Below are 6000 nucleotides of genomic sequence, written 5' to 3'. Positions count from 1 at the left end.
GACCAGAAGACGCCTCTTACAAATGTGGTTACCTTTTCTCATTAAATTCACACATATTCCTCACTCTTTTGCACAAACAGATGTCATTCAAGTAGTCAGAGGTCCGTTGTTTCAACTGGTAGCCAAACAGAAATTCCCTGTTTCCAATTATTGGAAGCTACCTAGATCAGTATGAAAACACTGTAGCATTTGATTAACACTCCTTATCACAAATCTTCAATCAGTAACGAGTATGTATGTGTTGAAGTGGACGTATAATGCTTTTACATCCTTTCGCTTTAAATGTAATTCATTATTTTATAGCTTATATAAATTATAGGCCATACTTTATATATAGGACTAGATACCTATATAAAGGGGATAAATGAGGGCTCCACAGACCCCTCCTTTATCTCTGTTCTGAGAAGCTTTTTACAGCATCTCGATTTATTTTTGTTTGTTTTTTGCACTCCTATACACTTAAAGTACACAAATCATGTGTTTAAGGGTTACAAAAGTGGATTTCGTATTCTATGTCCCCTTTAAAAGGTGTTGCATCAAAGTTCTTTACCAACATAGATCGAAAAAGAGTCCAACGCTGAGAGTCAGTTCTGGGACTTATACTGCAATATGTATTTTTTTCTACTTTCTTAATTTCTTATTCTCTGATTTCATTTTTTTTGACATTTACAGTATTTTCCTATAATTTTGACACTTCATAATGTTAATTATTTAAGGAAAAGTAGCAGGTCTTTCAAAAGGAAATGTAATAAATATAAAACAATATAAAACAAATAAACCCCTGTTGTGGTTCTTCCAGAAATGTGCAGTTCTAGGCACAGCCAAGATACTGTGCAGAACCCTCAAGCTCCCAGGCCTCTGGTAGAGGACCCGAGCTCAGAGGATGAAAAACGAGACCCCCCGTGGAGGGTGAGAAGGGATTTTTTTTTTATTGTAAAGCTGTCAGTGTTTTCCAGTTTCATATACACTAAACTTAAGATTTTTTCCCATCGAAAGTATAACTTTCATACAGAAAATTTTTTGACTACTTCTTCTTCTGTGGAGTTTAATGAAACTGCACAGCAGAAAGAATCCATGAAGGTGCAAAGAAATGTGTCCTCCTCTCTGATCATTTTTCTTTGGAGGGGACCGAATAAGCACTTCCTGCAAAAGATAAGCATACCATGTGATCCCATTTGTGAGCAGCAGGCTTTCCTGTCCCAGCTCAACTTTCCACTGAGTTGCTAGATTGATAACACCTGGGAGCCACCTGCTGGTGAAAAGAACATAAAAGCAAAAGCATATTATGCTTTCTTTGCCTTGAGGTGTGAAGGCTTTCCTTGGCTGGATTATCTGGTGGTGTTGCTTGTCAACACTGGTGTGGTGTAGAGCCACAGACCAACTCAGCACCTGTTGTTGAGAGCTGGTGCAGTCATATCTGTTGGATGCTCAATACTGAGGTATGGAATTTAAACCCAACATCTCTTTAAATTATTATAAAAAGCTGACCTGAGATCTTATTTTATATATATATATATATATATATATATATTATTATTTTTTTTTTTTGGCTTCTCAGCATTTTTTTTTTCTACTTGCTGAATGAGGTGAGCTATTCTTCAGCTACCTTTGGAGGTAAATCTTTTCATATTGTCATCTGTTTTTGACTTGCAGAACTCCAAAGTTGAACTCAAAGGAGCTTCAATGTCACAGACCAGGGGTCTTTTAACTTCAGACCTCTGTCTTGTGTCCTACAACTACTGGATGTGCCTGCGTCACACATCTAGTGAAAGACTGCCAAATGTGTCGTATGTTCTAAAACGACTGCAGGATACCTGCCCTTAAGGCCTGGATTTGAGGAGCTCCTGTTATAACTTTTAACTTCAGGAGAGTGACTGTATTTGAGTATATGTGCTAAGCTAGAGGCTATGGCTGCAAATTATCAAGTTGGTCTTGTTATAAACTATTGTCCTTTAATAAGTCCCTTTGTTTTGTGCCTGCTCTTTACAGTAGAAAGGTTGGGCAATTACAGCAACAGCTTTATAAATCAGATGTCCTCCAGATTTAGCAAAACCCCGTTGCCCAGAACACCTTCTCCCCTATCTGCCGACGAGCTGCAAGAAATCTGATCCACCGAAACCTCCAGATCAAGGACACCCACATCCCCCAAAACATCCTTGCTGGCCACCACATTGTCCTGAACCTGACCACCCTAAACGGCTGCCTCCTCCTTATTGTCTGCACTATTGTCCACGACCCCACCTCCCTGATCATCATCATCCCCATCACTGTCACTGCCAGCTTTTTGCTCTTGTGGGATCAAAAGTATTTCAATCTACAACTTTAATAATTCTCTGACCTAATATCTAACATTAAGGATTTTAAATAAACCAATGTAACTCCAAAAGCTGCATTCTCAATTTCTCAAAGGAAGGTTAAACTAGTCCTTGTATAAACATTGCAGGGAAAAAAAAAAATCAAAATTTAGCTTTGTGCTAAAACTAAAAATGCCTTGAAGTGTGGAGACTTGGGTAAAATGTGCTAAAATGACACAATGATTCATAATGACTTGTGAACCATTTGATTAAAATGTCTGCAGGGATGTTGGTTGGGGTTGTAAAGTAGGAATGTCTTTCTTCGAACTCTATAAGAATTGATGTGGACACTGGTGTTTGTTTGCCCCCTGCTGGTTTTTACAACCCTCTACCTCTTTTTTTCCATTCATTTTCACAGATGTTTAATCCTTTCATGGTCATTGGTGCCACTGCCATATTGACCTTTTGTTTTAGCAAACATGATGTCTCCCTGGTGACTTGTTTTGAACACATCTCACTGGGAGGAGACCCAGAGGAAAACTCTGGACACCCTGGAGGGACTAAGTTTCCCGGCAGGCCTGGGAACGCCTTGGGATTCCCCTGGAGCAGCTGGCTCCAGTGGCTGGGGAGAGGGAAATCTGGGTCTCTTTGTTCGCTGCTGCTTCCACGACCCGGCCCCAGATTAAGTGGAAAAGGATGGATGGATGGAGTAACATTTCACCCATTGTGTTTGAGATTAACGATTTGTGTTTCAGTTTATAAAATAGCAGCTATTATGTTTAATAGCAGAGATGTGTCCATTTTATGTAAAATACTGATTAAACTGCTTCAAAAAAACTACAGACAAAATGTCAAAGCTACACTCATTCCTCTCTGTTAATACACATTTCTCCTTTGGAAAGTGTATAGCTTCCTAAGAGCAAATAAAAGATAGCAGTGTCATTAACAAGAAAATGAATTCAGAAACATTTTTCTTTTTTATTACAAGTAGAATTCAACAGTGCAATTATTTTCATTTTAATAAACTCCATAATAGTGATGTTGAAAGTAAAAAAAAAAAAAAGTTTTTTAGTGTTTTAAATGAGAATCGGCGCATTTCTATTCAGCTCCCTTTACTCTGATACTCCCAGATAAATCCAGCAAAGTAAAGTGTATCCTAAATCATATAATCCACTAAAAGAGCCCACCTGTGTGCAATTTAATCTTGGCATCATATGCCAGCTGTTCTGCAAAGATCTCACAGATTTGTTGGAGATCATCAGCAAATAAAACATCATGAAAACTAAGGAACAAAGCAGATAGATCAGGGAGAAGGCTCTAGAGATATCCAAAGCAGGTTTTGGTTACAAAACGATATCTGAAGTGACAAACATCTCTGTTCAATTCATTACTGAATTGAACTCATTACTGAATTGAACTCCCTTCACAGAAAATTGTGATGAGGATCCCCTCCAAAATTATATTCCACATTATGGTGGTTGACCACATAAAATCCTTAAAAAAACAAAAAAAAAAAAAAAAAACTCTCCAGTTTTGTCATACATTTACATTTTATCTAAAGCACATTTTCGTTTCCTGTATGTGATACATTATATATGTCATTGTCAAATTGAAGGAAGTTTGGTTTAGCTGGTGTAACACGCGTTACAAAACCAGCAGAAAGTCTGTAACCAGACATATTAGCACCAGCTACCAATCTGTGTTGATATGTAAGAGCTGTACTTAGCTAAATCTGTCCCATTAATCAAACAGAAAACTCAAAAACTGTGGACACATCATCTCCTCAGAGGTAAATCAACTGACAAATAAAAGAAAGGAACATAAACAAGTGAAAGCCCAAAAGCTATAAATCATCATCATTCAGCCAGAATGGTGCATGCTCAGCTCATCCCAGCAGAAAGCATGACCAAGGCTGGTGATCAATCTTTGATCCACCATTGGCTGACCTTGGTGTGACTAGTGATCCATGCAGCCTCTGATCATGGAAATCTGAAGGTTTGGCCACTCACTGACTGCAGCTATACTGTGATTCATTTTCTTTCTCAATCCTTAATCTCCACTAGGTGAACTTCCCACTTTTAAACTGCACACAATAAGAAATGGAGTGAATATAGAGTATGATAGAGTATAATACTTTGTGCTGCTGGATGATGTCAAATTTCCACAGGAGTTGTTTATGATGAAAAGATTCTTGGTTTTATTATCAAGACAATTAAAGTGTATTGGTCATTCTGTTTACACATTGTTTTTTGTGAAAAATAACATTACATCATATTGCAGCATATCATGGTGACCTGCAGCACTTTTTCTTTGGTGGGTTCAATGTCTGTACAAGTTGTATTGCTGCCATCTTCAGGACTGACAGAAAAGTTTTAAAACATTCCTCTCAATACCGCCCTCCAAGGCAAACAGCAACATTTTTTCATGCACAAAGGATTTTTTCAGTTGTGCGTTTTTTTGTTGTTGTTGTTTTTTAGAAGCAAACAGTATTTGTCTACCTACCGCAAGAGCACAAACACATGGAAAGTTTGAGCTGCAGCTGCTGCAGCCTTGTCTGCTGGGTTCCTCATTCAAAGATACATTTTAATACAACTTTCAAAATGTTATGCAGAGTTTTTTTTTTTTTTTTTTTTTTTTTAAACAGTTCTGATGAAGTGACATTACAATTTCTCTCTAGGCTGCTGCTGCTGTATGGGCTTCCATACTTGTTGAAAGAAGTTGTTTATGGTTCCATATTTGTAACGGGTAGGTCTGGCTTGTATTAAACATTATGCTGAATAAAGTTATGACGTGCATCCTGATCATCTCCAATGAGAGCAAAATTCTTTAAAGACAAAATGTAAAACTTTGTGTAGAGATTTATTGCACAATGTGATGTGTTTTCTAGGGTAGAATAAATGCATCAAAGATGCATTCTGGACATTTTTTGCATCAGTGCAGCATGGCATGGAGGCCATTACCCTGGGGCTCTGCAGCGAGCAGTACCTTGGGGTTTCTCATCTCTTTCATGGCATTATTATCCAGATTTCTATGGGGTTTGGATCTGGCCAGTCAGACATATTGGTGCCCTTGTCATTATACCAGGTATTAGTACTTTTGGAGGTATTGGCAGGCATCCAGTTCCACTGAAAAATTAAATCAAGATCTCCTAGAGGCTTTTGTATGGAAGCCCATTTCCGCCACTCTGTTAAAATAATAATAATAATAATAATAATAATAATAATAATAATAATAATAATAATAATAATTATCTCATTATTATGAGATACTATCTCAAAATAATGAGATTTTTTTTTTTTTTTTTTTTTAACAGAGTGGCGGAAATGGGCTTCCATACTTTTGTGAAGAAATAAGTGCTGTCAAACCTCCTGGTAGCCTGCTGCTGTTTGGACCATCGCCAGTAGATGGCATGGTTCTGCAGCTCATTTGACTGTTAAAGCTTCACACAGGAACCAAAGTAGTTTGGAAATTTTATTTCTCTTTACTCTTCTCTCAATTCAGATGGATGAATTTTCCATCTGAATTGCTGAATTTAGTTTTATCTGAGACGGCTGTGTCACTAGTCTAGTCCCCTTTCTCCTTAGCTGAGGTCTGACATTTTTGACCTCTTGGTAGCAGAGTGGCTTTGGTAAAAGGAAAATGACATTTGAAATCCATATCCTTGAAATGCCTTTTTATTTTTTATTTTTGCAGTGGCAATCAAAAT

The 6000-nt window shown here is 37.5% G+C and overlaps 1 long non-coding RNA gene across 1 annotated transcript; it reads left to right on the top strand.

Moving 5' to 3' along the window:
* The first annotated feature begins 1235 nt into the window (after positions 1 to 1235).
* Positions 1236 to 3136, top strand: LOC106960278 (uncharacterized). Its single transcript, XR_001427536.1, has 2 exons — positions 1236 to 1439; positions 1654 to 3136. It is a non-coding gene; the product is annotated as an uncharacterized LOC106960278 (long non-coding RNA).
* The last annotated feature ends 2864 nt before the right edge of the window (positions 3137 to 6000 follow it).

This window comes from Poecilia latipinna, unplaced genomic scaffold, assembly GCF_001443285.1.
Source record: "Poecilia latipinna isolate Pla-1442-1.1 unplaced genomic scaffold, P_latipinna-1.0 Scaffold1173, whole genome shotgun sequence".
Lineage (NCBI taxonomy): Eukaryota > Metazoa > Chordata > Actinopteri > Cyprinodontiformes > Poeciliidae > Poecilia > Poecilia latipinna.
This window is presented reverse-complemented; position numbering and strand designations above follow the sequence as displayed.